Source organism: Ursus arctos, unplaced genomic scaffold (genome assembly GCF_023065955.2).
Source record: "Ursus arctos isolate Adak ecotype North America unplaced genomic scaffold, UrsArc2.0 scaffold_14, whole genome shotgun sequence".
Lineage (NCBI taxonomy): Eukaryota > Metazoa > Chordata > Mammalia > Carnivora > Ursidae > Ursus > Ursus arctos.
Window position 1 is genome coordinate 9,669,419 of NW_026622808.1, and position 18,774 is coordinate 9,688,192.

At 52.7% G+C, this 18,774-nt stretch overlaps 1 long non-coding RNA gene across 2 annotated transcripts in view; it reads left to right on the forward strand.

The window, feature by feature from the left end:
• The window catches only part of LOC113271173 (uncharacterized), a 19,291-nt gene extending 2,372 nt beyond the window's left edge, over positions 1-16,919 (forward strand). Inside the window, exons 3-5 of one of the 2 annotated variants that reach the window (XR_007191764.2) lie at positions 11,596-11,760; positions 11,838-14,954; positions 15,055-16,919. This is a non-coding gene — a long non-coding RNA (uncharacterized LOC113271173). Of the gene's footprint in view, positions 1-11,595; positions 14,955-15,054 lie in introns of both variants that reach the window. The other variant, XR_008959030.1, reaches the window with a different exon arrangement.
• The last annotated feature ends 1,855 nt before the right edge of the window (positions 16,920-18,774 follow it).

Consider the following 18,774-nt stretch of genomic DNA (forward strand, 5'->3'; position numbering starts at 1 on the left):
AGCCTCCCCCGCCCCCCAGCACCAGCAGTGCTCAGGAGCTCCTCAGGCGGGAGGGGTAGGTAGCCAGCAAGCAGAAAGTAGTAATGACAGGGAATACTGTGCCACTGTTTGCTTAGGAGGCTGGAATGTTCTTTATTGATACGCCACCCCCCATACACACACACTGATGCACTTGACCGAGCGAGGATGTTCCATCTTTTCCTTGACCTGGCCCTTGGGAGTCTTTCCTGTGTCAGTCCGTGCCGAGTCTACTCCTGTCCCTCTTCTGTTCCATTCTGTTCTGTTCCTTCTCTCAGTCTCTTTGTGCGAGGCCATCTGGGTAGCCCCCTCTTTCTGTACGGGGGGGCTTCTCTGTATGTGGGATTTTATTCCCTCGGTGACACTGACTTCCGTCCCTCCGGCTCTCAGGCTCTGTCACCCCTAAGTGACTTTCCACCTCTGTCTTGTTTCTGTTTACTTCTGTCTTCCGGGCTCTGCCTCCATGTGTCTGTCTCTTCCTCCTGTGTGCCTGGCTCCCTCCTCTCCCTGGCCCCTCCGCGGCGTGTGTCAGGGAGGAGTGTCCCCACGTGGATGTGGGCCACCCCTGCACATCGTGTGTGCCGCGGCCTCCCTGCCTCGGTGCCCCCTCCCCGTGCGCCCAGCACCCACACCCACCCGCCGCCACGTGCCAGGAGCTGCAGGTACACGCCCCTGTCCCCACAGTCGTCGCGCCTTCGAGTGCGGTGTGCGTGTGGACCTGCTCGTTTGCTTCCTTCTCCCTCTCGCCCATGTCCCCCTCTGCCCGGCCGCCTCTCCTCTCCTCTCTTCTCCCACCGACCTCTCTCGCTCTGCCTCCTTGGCTCCCGCCTGCCTCTCTACCTGCTCGCTCCTGTTATGGTGTCTGCCTGCCTGTCTGCTCCTCCCTGACTGGCTGGCAGCCTCTCTCTGGTTGTCTGTCTGCTTCTCTGGCTGTCTGCCCACCACTCTCGCTCCAGCCATCTGTCTCCCCGCCTGCCTGTCTCTGTCACTTTTTTAGCCTTCGTCTCTTGGTTTGTCTACCTTCCAGGCCCTGCCATGCTTCCTATCTGGGTTTGCCTCTTATCTTGCCTTCTGCGTGTCCCTCCCCTTATTTACGCCTGCTAAGCTCGTGATTTTTCCTGCCTCCCGGTCCCTCCGTCTGCTTGCCTGTTGGGCTGCTCGCCCCCCGGCCAGTGCCTGCCTCTTGCCTCTGGCTGCACGGCTGCTTTTGCTTCCTTGGCTTCCCCAAAGCTGCTCTCCATCCACGGGGGTGGCCTCTCTACCCCAAAGCTGTCAGCGACTCCCTCGCCCCGAAGTCTCTGGGCCTTCGTGCCGCATCGCGCGCCCTGCCTTTGCTCGCTGCTTGCCCTCGCTCGAGGCCGGCCTGCTTCTGCTGCTTCTTGTTTCTGGCTCCTTGGATGGTCGGCCTGCCCCCGGCCTTTCTGCCTTCTTCCCAGCCTCCCCTGCTCTTCCCGCCTTTTTTTGCTGTCTGTCTGCCTGGCTGCCTTTCCCCGTCGACCTCTCCGCCTGCTCTTCTACTTTTGTCGTCTTTGCTCGTCCCTCAGCGTTCCAATCGGAAGCACACACGCGGCACAAAACATGGGAGGCGCTGGCGGTGTCCCGTGCCGCATGGGCCTCCCCCCTGCCCCTCGCCGCCAGTCTCCTGCTCGTCTCCCTGAGGCAGGCGCCACTTGGCGCTTCTCGGATGTCTTTCCAGAGCAGGGTCTCCGCGGATCTAAGTCTCCTTGCCGGGCGCCGCGCTCCTTCCTCCTCCTGTCCTGGTCTTGCTGGATGCTTCTTTCTCTGTCACTCTGTCACTCCGCCTTCCTGCTTCACTGGGCCTGCCGGTTCTTGCTCCTTGTCTCGTTGATCTCCTCTCGGGCACCTGTCTTTTGGACGCACTGGCTGCTAGCTGCTGGCTCCTGCCGCCAGTACCCGCTGGCGCTCATCCCTCCCAGGCTCCTCGTCTGCGCAGCGAGCTACCTGGGGACAGCGCAGCTCTGCCGGTCCCCTCGTCGCGCAGCCACGTATCAACTGGGACAGGACGCAGGGGCCCCGTACAACTGAAAAGTACCATGTCCTAAGTTAGGTAGCTCGTGGGCCCGGCTCGTGTGCACATGGAGTACGCGCGGGCCTGCCCTGCCTTCCCCACACGTCCGTGTCACGTGTCTCTGTGTGGCCTTTACAGGCCTCTGACTCTTGATCCCTGTCCCACGAGTGTGTCTTCCTCCTGGTCTGAAACACTGCTTTCTCCTACCACTTTTCTCCCTTTTCCTCCTTCCCGCCGGTGCCTCTGCCCTGCCACCTCGGGGATGGTGAGGCTCAGTCCTCGGGGGGAAACAAAGGCACGGCGTCTGTCCGGGTCTGCAGGAAGATGACCAGGAAACTTTGGCACAGAATGCACTGCTCTTTGCCTGCCCGTGTTCTGCGCTGCGCTGTGTCGGCCTTCGCCCCTGGGCCTCTGTCCCCTTTCCCGCCCTCCCTCTCTCACTTCTCTTTTCTCGGTTCTGTCTTTCCCCTCAACTGTCTGTCTTGGGCTGCATTCTAGCGTCCCTCTGATTGGCCACCTTCCCCCTCTTCTGTCTGATTGGCCTGCATCCTTCCATCACCCCATCTGTCTGCTGGATTCTCCCTGTCTGCCTGCGGTAACCTATGTGATGGCACTTTATCAGCCACAGAGCCCCGTGCGGCATCAGACAGTCTTATCACTTTGTCTTCTCTCTCTCCTTGTCCTCTTCCTTCCTCATTCTGCCTGCCTTCTTTCTCCCCCCGACGCCCATTTGTCCGTCCGTGTCTCTCCTGGCGCTCTCGCCGGCCTCCCTGTCACTCATTCTCCCCCTCCCCCCCGCCAGTCTGTCTGTGTGTCTGTCCTTACGCCTTTAATCTGGGCCCTCACATCTCCCCGTCCCTAGCTGCTTGTCCCCCCACCTGCCAGTGTCAAAGTGGACGCCACTCCCTGCCTTTTTCCATCCCTCCGTACTTCGAAAACTAAAAATCAAATACAAAATTAAAATGCAATACGACTCACGGCTAGAGGAGAATGCTTTTTGTTTTTACTGAGAAGACCATTAAGTTGTGAACAAGTAACTTAGGCATGCAGCCTGTCAAATGCAAACCAGAAATTAGATGCCCCCTCCCTCCAAGAAAGAACTAGAAGAAAATTGTGAGAAACTCCTAAGCCACAAGAAGATTATTTCCTTAATGCAAAAGCAAGAAGCTTACCCAAAGCAAGAGCTTCTAATTTTTTTTTAGTTCGTGGAAAGTTATAAATCCTTCCCCCAGGAAAACAGTATACAGTTGACCCTTGAACAACACGGTTTGAACCGCGTGGGTCCGCTTACATGTGGACTTTTTTCAATAAATATATTGGAAGATATTTTAGAGATGTGCGATAATTTGAAAAAACTTGGGGATGCGCTGCATAGTCTGGAAACATCAAAAAAATTAAGAGAAGTTTAGGTGTTTCGCAGATGGGTAAAATACACGCAGATACAATTTTATCATTTGCTACCTTAAAATCTTACCCCAATCTATTTTTTTTAAAGTTCAAACTTATGCACAAAAACACTTAGAGACAACGTGCTATCTTTTCCTTTAATGTCCAGTATTAGTAACGTGCGTCCCCCGTGTATAAGGTCCAGAGTGCGTCGCGTCCTATTGACAGTGTAGACGGACGTACTGACAGATGCTTCATCTTGTAAACAGGTGACGTCAACTTAGGTATCGATAACTATAGCCTGTCGGCGTATTTCCCTTATGATTTTCTTACTAATGTATTTTCTCGCAGCATTACTGTAAGAATACAGTATATAGTACATGTAACATGCAAAATACGGGTAACCAATTGTTTATGGGGTGAGTGGGGCCTCTGGGCAACCGTAGGCTGTCAGACGTTATGGGAACTCAAAAGCTTTTCCACTGCACAGAGGGTCAGCACCCCTAACCCCTATGTTCAGGGATCGGCTGATAGATGCAAAGTACCATGTCTATTTCCACGGTGTTAGGAACACCCGGAAATCTGTGGACCCCAGGTTAAAACTCGGACGTAGGGACCAGTGACAGCGATCGGTAGGGCACTGATGTGTCGTGTCACAGGCAGGTCAAAGGACTGAAAAATCACTCCGCAGTCTGTGATTTTCTACTCAAGGAAATGTTAATAGAGGTTCCTAGGTGTCTTTTGAAATATATAGATGAGTGATAATGAAAGTCATGTAAATAACGAGAATATTCTAGACTTAACCATGGAGTTTTAGAGAGAAGCGTATCTAGACCAGTGGTTTCCAAATGGCTAAGTAAGCTTGCTATCTGTCCTTCCCTGGGAAGGTCGGTCCTTTGTTTTGAGATCACATATTTCTTCTATAGATTTTTACGTGGAGTAAATATAGGATATACTATATTTATATGTAACAAATATATGTTACATGTATATGTCTGCTTATAAATATATTTGTTAAAAAGGTCCTTTCTACAAACTACGTAGCTCTGTATGGAAGGAGGTCCATGATAGATTTTACGAAGGAAGGGAAAGACTTTTTATACTTCTGTACAATTTGAAAATTTTTCAACATGCACTTCTTTTATAATTATACAACATTTTAACTGTCTTCTTACTAAATGACAGAGATAGGCCTATAGCTTTGGGTTCTGTTGTTCGTGCTGTACTTAAGACGATAAAAAGTCAGCAACTCCATGTCGATCGCTGACTTTGGGGGTTTTTCTTTTTCCTTTTGCTGGTTATCAAAATCCAACAGTCTGGGATCTGCAGCTTTAATCTAACCTCTTCTTGATTTCCCGAACAAAGAATCTTCAGTCCTCATGTACCGCATTTCTGCTTCGCCGTCCTTGCACACCGCCCGGTTCTCTTGTACGCTTTGCCGTTTTTAAGTCCGTTCGCTTCAAGTCAAACAAATGGCCTTCAAAGTTTCGTTTTTAAAGCTTATTATTATTACTTTTTAGTAATCTTTACACCCAACGTGGGGCTCAAACTCACAACCCTGAGGTCAAGAATTGCATACTCCCACGAACTGAGCCGGCCAGGAGCCCCAAACAAATGTCCTTTAAAAAGTAAATTTCAGGGGCGCCTGGGTGGCTCAGTCGTTAAGCGTCTGCCTTCGGCTCAGAGCGTGATCTCAGAGTCCTGGGATCGAGCCCCGCATCGGGCTCCTCTGCTGGAAGCCTGCTTCTTCCTCTCCCACTCCCCCTGCTTGTGTTCCCTCTCTCACTGGCTGTTTCTCTCTCTGTCAAATAAATAAATAAAATCTTTAAAAAAAAAAGTAAATTTCATATTATTGAGAAACGGTACCTATAAATCCTTGATTTGATGGAGTAATTACTTCCTAATTTATTTTTTTAGAATCTTTTTATTTATTTAGAGAGAGTGTGAGCAGGGCGAGGGGGAGGGGGAGAGGCAGAGGGAGAGAGAGAGAAGCAGACTCCCTGCTGAGCACGGAGCCCAACGCAGGGTTCAGTCTTACCACCCCAAGATCATGACCTGAGCCAAAATCAAGAGTCAGACGCTTAACTGACTGAGCCACCCAGGCGCCCCGTTCCTAATTTATTTTAAAATACAAGTAATTATTAAAATAAAAATCAATAAAAATAAAAATATCTTGCATGCAATCAATGGTGTTGAGGCCGTATTGTAGGAAGCCTCATTTAATCTAATTTTGTGGATACAGAAATTGGGATCCACGAGCTGAAAGCATTGCCTAAGATCAAGTTAGTTGTTGGGGGGTGCCTGGGTGACTCAGTCATTAAGCATCTGCCTTCGGCTCAGGGCGTGATCCCAGGGTCCGGGGATCAAGCCCCACATCGGGCTCCTCCTCAGGGAGCCTGCTTCTCCCTCTCCCACTCCCCCTGCTTGTGTTCCCTCTCTCGCTGGCTGTCTCTATCTCTGTCAAATAAATAAATAAGTTCTTTAAAAAAAAAAAAAGTTAGTTGTTAGGAACAGAACCAGGACTTGGTTCTACTTCCAATCTCTAGTCTGGTGTTCTTTCTACTGTATATGAGACGACTTCTAAGTCAATGAGACGTCCTCAGGTTTTAAAGGAACTAATATGTGAAATTAATGGTCACATATATAACTTATTATCTGTAACAACTATATTGCAGAACTGGCAGTAGTCAATTTATTGTATCTAGTACACCTTTAAACTTTTTTTTTTTAAAGTAACGCGTCTGCCCCAATGTAGGGCTTGCACTCACCACCCTGACTACCGACTGAGCCAGCCAGGCGCCCCTCAACATACATGTGTTCAGACACAGAATATCACTTCTTACCATCTACCCTGAGACACGGTCATGCAGAAGGTGACATGTACAAAGATATTCATTACAGGGGCGCCTGGGGGGCTCGGCCGTTAAGCATCTGCTTTCAGCTCAGGTCATGATCCCAGGGTCCTGGGATCGAGCCCCGCATCGGGCTCCCTGCTCGGCGGGAAGCCTGCTTCTCCCTCTCACACTCCCCTGGCTTGTGTTCCCTCTCTCACTGTCTCCGTCAAATAAATAATAAATAAAATCTAAAAAAAAAAAAAAAGATTCATTACAGCAGTATTTGTAATAGCAAAAAATTGGAAACACCCAGATCTCCAACAGTAAGGAATCGCCAAATCAACTACCCAACAATTAAGAAAATAAGTTACATCTACGTGTTAAGATTCTTTCTTGTATTACCGAATGGCAAAAAGCAAGCTGCAGAAAAATATATACATTATAATATCATTTAGTTTATGTTCAAAGAAAGTAAAAACAATGCCATACGTTTCTATCGATACACACACACACACACACACATATAAATGTCTTTAAAAATTCAGGACACAGAGGCACCTGAGTGGCTCAGTTGGTGAAGTGTCTGCCTTCGGCTCAGATTATGATCTCAGGGTCCTGGGATTGAGACCCCCACCCCCACCCCTGCATCAGCCTCTCTGCTCAGCAGGGAGTCTGCTTCTCCCTCTGCCTCTGCCCCTACCCCTGCTTGTGCTCTCTCTCGCTCTCAAATAAATTTTAAAAATCTTTTAAAAAAAAGAAATCATTCTTCACTAATCTTTGAGGAGAAAAATACGTAAGCCAGGTATAATCAGTGGATATAATTGTAAGTTAAACTTTTGAAAACAGTAATGAGGTTTTAGTTTAAAAACAAATGAAAGTAGGAAGGGAAGAAAGGTATAGAAGAGCACGTATATAATATGGTATGTTGATGAAAGAAAAAATCTGTACATATCCATGAAGTATTTCTAGAATATATGAGAAACTGTAGCAGTCACCCCTGGGAAGGAAAACATTTTTTCGCGGTGCATCTTTTAAAGCAGGCTGGAAATTTTTTAGTGACCAAGGGTGATATTTGAGTTCAGACATAAACACACCAAAACCCTTAACTAACAATATGGGGTAGTGATAATTGCTATGGACGTAAAATCGGAGAATTCAGAGAAGAGAGACCCTGGTGGGGAAAAGGGGGTCCCTGAAGGCCTTTCATGTGTGCTTGGGTCTGAAGTAGGCCCCCCGAGAGCAGCAGATAGCAGGAGGAAGGGCAGTCTATGGCGATTAAGAAAGTACTTAGCAAGTAGTGTGTTGACCCCATCTGGCTTGGGCGGTAAGGTCATGATAGAAAGTTCTAGTAGATGTTGGTAGCTCTCGAAAGGGTAAGAACTGTTAGTGCAGAAGCCAGAACCTTGGAGGAACTTGAAGAGTGGGCGGGGGCGAGGAAAGCCAAAGGGAAAACAGAAGTTGCTCGAGTGGTAGGTGCACCGGACGAGGAGACAGCTTCTGGAAGGAGGCATCGTCGGGCCTGCCGGACGCTTCGTGGAGGGCAAGAAGAGCACCAACTGACCGGTGCTCGAATCATGACCTACAGAGTTACCGGGCGACCCAGCGATTTCAATCTCAGCTGTCCACCCGGGAGACTTGGAACGTGCGTCCCCACCAAAGGAGCGTTATTCGTGAGAACCCCGAAGCAGGGGCAGCCCAGGCGCCTACAACTGATGACTGGAGAAACGAAATAGAGCACATCGACACAGCGGAACGTGACTCAGCCATAGAGGGGAACGGAGCAGCAAGCAACAGCTCAGCACGGGAGAACCCTGACTACACCAGGCTAAATGCCAGCAACTAGGTACAAAAGGCCGCGTATCGTTCGTCTACGAAACGTCCAGAATAGGTCAATTCAGAGAGGCAGAAAACAGAGTCGTGTTTGCCCAACCGGAGGGGAGAAGAGCATGCAGAATGATGGCTAATGGGCAGGAGATTGCTTTTGCAGGGAAAATGCTCTGGGATGAGGGAGTGGGGGTAGCTATGCACTCTTGTAAACCTTATGCCAGAGGCTCCTGACCTCGACACTTTGAAATCACGAATTTTATGGGATATAAATTATATCTCAACTTTTTTTTAAAAGGGCAAACTGAGAAAAGTATTGTCTTTGGCAGTGGGTCACCTTTTTTTTTTTTTTTAAAGATTTTCTTTCTTTTTTTTTTTTTTTTAAGATTTTATTTATTTTTAGAGAGAGCGCCGGAGTGGTGGGGAGGGGCAGAGGGAGAGAGAGGATCTCAAGCTGAGTCCCCGCTGAGCGCGGAGCCCGACACCGGGCTCGATTCCACGGACCGTGGGATCACGCCCTGAGCGGAAGGCAGACGCTTAACCGCTGTGCCACCCAGGCGCCCCCTCTGTTTTGTTTCTTAAATCCCACCTGTGAGTGAGGTCCTGAGGTATGTGTCTGACTCTGACTTATTTCACTTAGCATTAATTATCCTTTCGAGCTGCATCCATGTTGTTGCCAATGGCAAGACGTCATTTTTTATGGCTGAGGAATGTTCCGGTGTGTAGCTGTACACCAGGTCTTCGTTATCTGCTCCTCCACCGATGGACGCGGCTGTGCTTCTGGAACTCGGCTGTTGTAGACCTGCTGCGATAAACGTTAGGTGCATGTAACCCTTTGACTTAGCAGTTTTGCAGCCTTTGGGTAAACACCTAGTAGCGCAGTTGCTGGATCGTAGGGTAGCTCTACGTGTAACTTTCTGAGGACCCCCATACTGTTCTCTAGAGCGGCTGCACCAGCTCGCGTTCCCGCCAACAGCGCGGAAGGGCCCCCCTCTCCCCAGACCCTCGCCAGCACCTGTCGTTCCCTGACTCGTTGATACCGCCTTACTCTCCGAGACTCACTGATTGTGAACCTTTCTCCCCACTGACGAGCTGGCATAAGCGAGTGCTCACGATCTGATTTCGCTTTGGTTTTTGGCCGCTTGGTTGGGGTTTTTTCAGGAGTACGTTTTGAGTTTGTGCCAACGTAAACTCCTGTGTGAGCACCATCCAGGTAAAGATATAAAATATTTGTAGCACTCCAGACGTTTCCAGTGTCCTCCCGGTCTGTGCCTCTTCTGGAGACAACCACTGCTCTTGCTTCTATCCTGATTCCCTTTTAACAAGCTACAGTCTAATGTGAGTTGCGTGAGACACTATAAAGTCATACGTGTCGTATAATCGCAGCCCTGTGGGAAAAGACTAGGAGAAAGCGGGTAAGATGTTAACACTGGTTTCTGCCGAGCGATCGAAATAAGAGGGATTTGGTTTTGCATCTTGATGCTTGCCTACCTGGAATTTTCTGTAAAGAGCCCATGTTCTACAATGAAAAATAAAACTAAGCTTAAAGAATTTTAACTTAAAAGACAGACAGGAAGAGAGAGAATAGGAAGTGGCATCAAATATTTGGTCACAGAGTTTGGTAGTCTCCAAAAAATACTCTACGGTAATGTGGCCAATTAGTCTGGAGACCCCATACGTAAAGGAATCTATTTCTTCTTCTTTTTTTAAGATCTTATTTATGTATTAGAGAGGGAGAGAGAGCATGAGCAGGGGGAGGGGCAGAGGGAGAAGCAGACTCCCCGCGGAGCAGGGAGCCTGATGCGGGGCTCGATCCCAGGACCCCGGGGTCATGACCTGAGCCGCAGGCAGACGCTTAACTGACTGAGCCACCCCGGCACTCCAAAGGAATCTATTTCCTCATCTCCAGGGTTGACACCAGGTCCCCCATCCCAGGTGGCAAGCCCCGCTGTGAGGCTCCCGAAGCCTGGCCGGGCCTCCCCTACCACCCCGCACCACTCTTCCTGGCCGCGTGTGCTCGCGCTGGTCCTGTCCCTGCATTCGCTGAGGACAGGCACCTGGCTCAGTCCTGCCCTCGACTCCCTAACCAGACCTTTCTCTCCATTCCACGCCTGTCCCACCTCTGCACTTACCTCTTCTGAAACACTAGATTCAAGCCCGTGCTTTGCTTACAACTTTCTGTCCCTCCAGCTCTCATCTCTCGGCTGTTCTTGGACCTGTAAGATCCTGTAGTGCCTTCCCCGTCCGTTATCCCTGTCCGGCTTAGAGCCCGTGCTCTGTCATTTCCACCACTGCCTCGCCAGGTGTCTCGGTGTCCCGTCCTTGCCTTCCTCCCACACACCTCGAACCATGGCCACTTCTGCTGCCTCTTTGTATCCAGCATGCACAGCGCTGCCCAAGGAACCCCCATGCCCTGCCGACCAGCGTCCCTGCTCAGAAATCCTTTTCCCTGGCCCGCCGCCTTTCAGTTCTCCGTGGTGACCTTTGCAAACCTTCCTCGCATTCCTCAGACCTCCTCCATCCTCCTACTCCAGGAGGAAACCTTATCCTCCCCTTCCAGGAGCCGGATCATCCGAGGAGAGCTCCCTGGAAGCAGTGGCACTGAGACACTGAGCTTGCGGATTTCCCTCCCTCCTGTCGGTCCCGTCTAAGCTGGTCCCTGCGGGCCCGGGGCTCTGCCTCTCACCGCTGCCGACTTCTCGGGGACTAAGGGTTCACGGAGACCCCGCAGCGCTCCCTTACCTCCCCTTCTACTTGCTCCTTCTCAACCACATCTCCTTGTCTTTAAAAGAAGTCCTCTGGGCACCCCCCTCCCCCGCAGCTGCCACCCTACCTCCCTGTGCCCACCCACAGTCACTGAGCTTCCAAAAAGAACGCCCTGCTTCACTGTCCACTTGCCTACTCACACTCTAGCTCTGAAGCTGCCACTGTCAGGAGCCCCACAGCCTCCGGGTTGCCAACACAGAGAGGCTGTTTCTGAGTTCTTAACTTGCCACCCCCTTCTCGAAATAGTCCTTGCTTGGCTTCTGTGATCTCACATCTGCTTACACTTCTATTGCTGGCTTTTAGCGAAATCCGTTCCCTTGCTCTTGGTTGAGGAGGAAGCTCTAAACCCCAAATCATTGGTCTTTCTCTTCTGTTTCTTTTAATCCCACACTGATGGAAATCCCGGTCATGGAAACTGAAGGGTCCTGTACGAAATGGCCAAAACCAACCCTTTCCTCCTGCTTGACATTACCTTTTAACAATGTCTTAATACTTCTCCATTGGCTGGCCAGCTAGAAATGCCATCTAATGTCAGCTGTTTGAGCAGAATTTCCCTGACACCTTTCCTGGCTGATTAACTGTCTTTCAGATGATAGATTTGTCGTTGTAAACGCCAACCCCACTGGCTCCCTCCTGCCCCTTGGCCTGCTCTTGGGCCTTTTCGCCATCTCGCTCTCCTGACGACGAAAGTCATTTTGTTTTTACTTATTTTTTTTAACATGTATTTATTTACTTTAGAGAGAGCACGTGCACGTGCGCAAGCAGGGAGAAGGGCCGGAGAGAGGATCCTTAAGCAGACTCGTGCTGAGCATGGAACCCGACACGGGGCTTGATCCCGTGACCCTGAGATCATGACCTGAGCTGAAATCAGGCGTCGGACGCTCAACCGACAGAGCCACCCAGGTGCCCTAAAAGTCATTTAATTTTAGACCAAATTAGATATGATTAGTAAATTTAAATCAACTATTTTTTTTTTAAAGATTCCATATTCCAAAACTGCAGGACTCTTAACATGTGCTCCAGAGCCGAGTACTGAAGTCACCCCCTCCCTCCGTCAGAGTTGGAGCTTTGCGGTCAGGTCACCCTGGACACCCCGCTCCCCCACTGACTAAGTGACCTTGGGCGAGCGACTTCTCCCTCAGGTCTCACCCCCCCACACACACGTTGTGTTTGACACAGGGCTGTCGGGAGGATTAGGGGAGCTAACTTGCAGAGATCGCGGACTGTAAGACACTTGAAGTTGGTAGCTCTTACCCTATATAATCCCATACACTGTGGGCCATTTCTCACCGTAGACAGAGTCACTTAACGCGACTACAGGTGAGAGGATTTGCGACCTGGGCTACGAACAGCACCTTCCCCTGAGGGAGCTGAGGGCTGCTGGTAGCTTCTCCTGCTCCCAACAGTTGGCCCCATTTCCAGGCTCTCTCCTGCTTCTTGTAAACAAGCCCAACCCGGGAACGTAGGAAACGAACGAGGTTCTGTTGGGCCCAGTTCTCCCCGTGGAGGCACAAACACTGTTGTTGGGTTGGAAACCAAATGTTAGTCACAGATACGGTCTACCAGTTCTCTAATCGTGACAGCTGTTACCTGGATGCTGAGGAATGCCAAATCTCAGGAAATCCCGCAAGAAAGAGGCGTGACGAAATTGTGGCTGGGACGAGGGAAGGAGAAGAAAAGGAAAATTCGGGGGTGGCTGTCCAAAGGGCCTTGGGCGCTGCCGGGCGCTCTCCCGTACTCTGGCTCATTCAGTCTTCCCAACAACACTGTAAGGAGCTTCCGTTCGGAGTGACCATGTTTATGCCTGTTGTCCTTCGGGAACCCTTCCTTCTGTTATTCATGGCTGACAGCTAAACAAATGGGGTCTAAAGAAAGGAAAGTATTCGGCGTGTGGTTCCAGAGCCTTCTGCAGCTGGATTTCCTCTGTGACCATCCGGTTGTGTCCCATCCAACAGCAGCCTGACTTCTCTGACGTTCGACCATTTCGCTGTTGGCTCCGTCCGGGGACAGCCAAGTCCTGGTCTTGACCTCGTTAGAGGGCCTCACACCGTTTACCACCCCCTTCTCTCAGATACTGTCTTTGGCTTCCGCGGCACCATTTTCTCCGACCGCTCTCTCCGCTCCTGCTCTTCTCCATGCTCGAGGAGGGGCTCGTCCCCGCAGATGGCTGCAGTGACTGCTGAGAGCCCCACACCTCAGCCCCGGCCCCGAGCGCACTCCAGGACCCTGTGCCGTGCACGGAGCCCGTAAGATGCGACCGTCTGTATTTGTGTGACCCAAAGTGACTTCACGGCCAGCTCACAACACCTCACCTTCCTCCCCACACCAGAGGCCCCTTCTCCCCAGCGGACTCTTCATCCTCTCAGTCCCCCCCCAACCAGGGGCCAGACAATGGGGTGTCATCCTCCCTCTGCCCCAGACCTGCCCCCAGGAAATGATGGAGCCGGGGATTCTGCCTTCGCTTCAGCTCATCTACTCTGACCTCCGCGGCCCCTAACTTAGTCCTGGCCGCCTCTGTCCCTCCCCTGGACCTGTCCCCCACTTTTCTCCCCTCCCTCTCACTGCTCCAGTCCCTTCTCTTGACATTGTAGGCAAGTCACCTCTTTACAATGCAAATCCGACCCGGCCATTGTCCCTAGAAAACCCTTAACCCTGAATTGTACACTTTGAAAGGGTGAATTTTATAGTGTGTGACTTAAATCTCAACAAACAAACAACAGCCAGGTTTAGGGGTTTAGGAAGCTTCAGCTGACCTGTTCTGGCATCCACACCCCTCATCGCCCACCCTCCCCGGCCTCCATCTCTTAGCTTTGCCTTCTGCTCCCCAGTTCTCCACTCTTACCCCAAAACTCTGGGCTGTCTGTGCTGTTTATTCTTTGCAGGAAGGCTTCCGTCCTCCCCTTGCTCCTCCCTGGTCTCAGGGTCCTGCCCTTCCAGTCTCAGGGGGAGACAAAGCTTCTCCCAAAAGCCTTCACTGATCTCCCCAGGATTGGGGCTGGGTGTTCCTGAGGCACCTCGTACTTAGCCTTTTTGGCATTCATCACCTCTTTGTTCCTTTCATGGATATCGAGTGACTGTTCCGGGCTGAGCCTGAGGGAGGGAGGTGCTGGGCTGTCTGCCCTCCTGGACCCTCGAGTCGAAGAAGGGAGGAAGATAAACACTAAACTGAATTGCACCAAAACTTCCATTGCATTGAGCGGGAGGGAAGGAATATTTGACATGGTTGGAGGGGTCGGGGAAGACTCACCGGAGGAGGTGACATTAAGCAGAGCCTCTAAGGGGCAGGATCTGGCCAAGCGAGGAGTGGGGGGTGGAGCGTTTGGTGCAGGGGACAACGGGTGACAAGGCCGTGCCAGAGGGAGCCTGGGGGGTTTCAGAAGTAAGATCTCACATCCAGCATGGGTTTACTACAATGTGACTTTGACCCCCATCCGTCGGAGCAGGAGGCCTATTTCCCAACCCCGTGACTGGAGGCTGGCTTCCTCCTGCTTGTCCCGAGCTGCGGGCTCTCGGCATCCCGAGGCCACGCTGCCCCTGTGGGGGGCCACACGGAGGGGTGCCCACGGCCAACAGCACCTCAGGGCGGTGTCACTGAGCCACTGTGCTAGTGGATCCTGCAGCTCGGGGCAGTCCACGCAGCTGGCTCGTCTCGGAACCCTGCCCACATCCCAGGTCCATTAGCAAAATAAAGATCCGGGTTGTCTGAAGGCTCCTGAGTCTTGGGCTGGCTTTGATCAGCAGCGACAGGACAGGCGTCCTGTGTGTGTCCCACAGCGGGTGGCGGGTGGTGCAGCTCCGGGTGAAGTGGGCGGCCCACGGCCGGCTTGGTTCGGAGTCCATCTCGGCTACACACTACGTAGTTGCGTGACCTTTGGCAAGTCCCTTCATCTCTCTCTGCCTCCGTGCCCTTCGTTTGCCAGTGTCCATACAAACAGTACTTCGGTTTGTCCCGAAGGCGGGCGCATGAGTGAGTGATGGACGCAGGTGAACGCAGGTCCCCAGGCGATACGGTCCGGCCTGCGGCATAGTCCGGGCCGGCCTCGGAGCGTCTGACCGCCGCGCTCTCGAGCTGCTGTGTTTCTTCGTTTTTATAGCAGGTGCGTGTGCGTGCTTGTGCGTGTTGCGTGTGCGCGTGCGCGCATACACGGCATGCAGCGTGCAGCGCCATCTGCAACGATCCTGTCTCTGCGCTTATAGTGTCTCGCTCCAGACTGTAGTCCCAGCGCCGGGCTGTCACTTCTGTGTCCGCAGGACCTGAAACCGGCCCGCGCACAAAGCGCCTGATCACTTTCTGTGGTTAACGACTGGACGAGCCACGCTTGCGCGAGATTCGCGGAAGCCATCGCCGGTCCCGACCCGTTCTCCGGACGGTCCCTCCGCAGCAGCGGTTCCTGCGGTTGTTCTGGGCGTCCATAGAAAATACACGGTCCCACATCCTTTGCAGCCAAGGGTCCTGTGTCACCTGCGTCCGATCAGTGAGATATGCTCGGAGGTCTGCGAAGGACAGCTGGGAAAATGCCTGCTAGGATGCAGGCCCTGCCCTTCCCGCCTCCCCCCTTCCCTCTTCCTGCCCACCGTGCAGGCCAGAAGTAGAGCGGCCAGACAGGCGACAAACGTGAGGCGCACAGCTGCCGGGGACACTGATGGCCTGCTCTGTGGAATGACGGCACCAGACTGTCAAATTTGGGAAAAATGAACTCTTGGTAGTTAAGCCGCAGCTCCCAGCCTTCTGTTCTTTGCAGCCAGATCCGTTCTCAGTGACCCACTGGGCGGAGGAAGGTCTGCCCGGAGGGGCTGTCCGGTGAGGGCAGGGGGACATTTCGTCTTCCTCACTGCTCCAGAGGAGGGCTGGCGGAAGTCGCCGGCACAGATGTGACTGACCACCCCTCCGCAGCTCTCTTCCAACAGTCAGCGTGCGCCGGCAGCCGGGCCTTCCGTTCTGCATCTGTGTGGCCCCGTTGTTCCAACACTTCACAGAGCCCGGCTTGCGGGCCGCTCGTTCCTGGATAATAAATACAAGTACGCGTTGCCCTCCACGCCGGGCGTCCTGTGGCTGCCGCAGATACAGAGATGACCGAGTCAAGTGGCGGAGGCCGTCCCGACAGCAGGAGCGCCGGGGCTGTACGGGCTGCGCGCGTCAACCCTATCCCGCCGCCGGGGACTGGGCGTTGGGGTCACGCGTAAATGCGAAACCCCCTGACTCTGCTCCAACGCACATCCAGATCGGAATCCGGGACAGTGGTAAGAGGCTGCAGACTAGTCGTAAACCTCGCCCCCAGGTCACAGCTTTAGGAGTTGCTGCCATGGGAACACGGGTGACAGTCCAAGGAGAGCGCAGGTGCTGGGAGTCCCAGGACTCCATTATATTATCACCTTCGGTATTTTACTTTTGGGGTCTTTCAATGTCCGTGTGCGTGTGCGTGTGTGTACTATTTCAGGGCAGAGGATTGGGCCCTTTCGAGAGCGATGGAAATGATAGCGCCTGTCTCCAAAATAATACATATCTGAGCTTGCTCACGCTGCGAACACACACACACACACAATTTAGAAACACCTTTGCACTTCTGGAGATCCAGGTTAAGAATCCCCTTGCGATTTGCCCCTGAGGGTGGAAACTTTCCAGACCATAATTTGGTCCTTTATCATGTACTGTCTTCATTGACCTTTTCATGTGTGTATGTTTTATCCCATTGAGAAGGCCGCCCCCTGCAAGGACATTCGGGGCTTTATTCTCCTCAGTGATCTGTGCTCGGAGGGACCAGGGCTCGGCTCGTGGCAGTTGAGTCCTTTGAAGTCGCTGTGGTTTACTGAGGACGGGCAGCGTTCACTCTTCCAACTGCCACCCCAGCCTGCCCCAAAACAAGAGAAGTCCCCACAAGAGGACTTGACACCCCCCCCCCCCCCCCCCCCCCCCCCGCTCATGAGCTATTTACTTTCTAGAGTTTCGGTGGAGGCATTATTTACATACCCCTCACGCAAATAGCCAGCCTGGGATCTGTAGAGAACAAGATAGTGTCTCGTGAAAAGCTTTACTGACGTGCACACGCCCCCCCCCACACACAGGAGTCGATAAGTATTACTAAAGGAATGTACTGTATTCTCTTTGAAATGCGTGCTCATTATTCCTTCCACAGCTCTGCGCTGTCGCTGGAAACACACCCACACCTGTAATCAGAGCCCCTACCTGTGCGACCCCATGGGTCTTATTCCTCAAACTGGACTCCTTTCCTGCTTGTGGACAAAATGTAGACCAGAATGTAGCCTAATGCTAAAAAAACAGTAGCCATGTGGTGTTTCCTTTTTTTCTGATCCTTCCCTCCCACCTATACATTTCCTTCGATTGTAACCTCTTTAGAATTTGGGCACGTTTCCCCTCCTCCCCCCAACTGCGACTCTGTGGGCGATGGCCGCCACCTGGTGGCCACATGGGGGAATGGCAGGTGGATTTCCCCCAAAATCTGGAGAGAGGCAGGGCTCTAGTGTCTGGTCTTCCTTCTGAGGGGAAGCAGGACAGAGAGGCCTGTGACAGCACCGTCCTACTTCTGGGTCTTGCCTTGCCTCCCAGGACACAGCGTCCCAGCCACACTAGTTATTATGGACGGATGAGTTCACTCAACATTGGACGTCATTCCATCAAAATGTACTGAGCAGCAACTGTGCGCCCAATGCTGGGAACACGGCGGTGACCGAGATGGACACAGTGTCTGTCCTCAGGAGCCTGCGGTCTAGCCGCCAGCCAGCCCGTCACACCCGTAACCTTCCAACTTACACTGGAATAAGTACTCTGAAGTCAGTGTGACGCTAAGCGACGATCTAATAGAAAATCTTACTTTCTACACCAAGAAATCCGAAAAGCTCCCGAGAGAGAAACATTTACGGTCAGCTAGGTGGGAGATGGGAGGAAGAGTGTGGAGGCAGAGGGAACAGAGTGTGTGAGGGCTCTGGGGCAGGAAGACATTCCAGGGGTGCATGACAGCCCGTGTGGCTGGGACACAGGGAACAGGGCTGAGGCATGCAAGGGGGCACCGGCTGGTTCAGGCAGCGTCTCCGGATGGACGGGACTTTATTCCGGAAGCCACTGAAGACTCTGAAGGAAAGGAAGTCAGACGCCTGGCTTTGGTGCTCAGCGCTCACTCGGACTGCTGCGTGGGGGGCAGGCGCGGAAGTGGGGGGCTGGCGAGGACGTCTGCACAACAGTCTGGACAAGCGCTGATGTCGGCCAGGAGGAAGAGGGTGCATCCCAGAGGCATTTAGGGGCTAGGATCTACTTGGAGAGTGAGCGGGGTGCGAGGACAGGGGGCGTTTCTGGTGGGAGGCGCTGTGGTGGGAGCCTGGGGGCTGGGGGGTGGGGGGCAGGGGTGGGTAGACCCGGAGGCCAGAGCTACAGCGGCAGCAGAGCTTGGGTTCTTGAGTCGTGCCGGTGTCCCTGAGCGAACGGGACACACATGAAACCACTGCAGAGTAGATCACGCATCAGAAAGCTTCAGCGAATTCACGGCCTTTCGCATCACACGGGCTTAAGTGGAAGCCCTGGGTCTCCCATGATCCAGAAAGTGCTGAGGCCGGGACACGTCTCCGCCTCTGGCCATGCCTTTCCTGGCCAGCCCCTCTGAAAACGCCTGGGCAGCCCTCCCAGTGCCTCCCCTTCCCCTGCCGGTGCTCCGGTGCCCCCCCCACCCCGGCCAGGCAGGCCCACGCCCCTCTCCCTGATCCTTTTTGGCCGGAGACTGTCGGGAAAATTCACCTGCCTGTTATTCTCATTCCCCTCCCCCACCGGGGTTAAAGGGGCAAATCTGGCCACTGCCCCCCTACGGTGGCTGTCTTTTGGTCACCATGAGTTCTCTGACCCAATGAGCTCCTCTCTTTACATCACCCTGCTCAGGCCCCTCTTGCAAGTCGGCCCTGGACCCTGGCTGC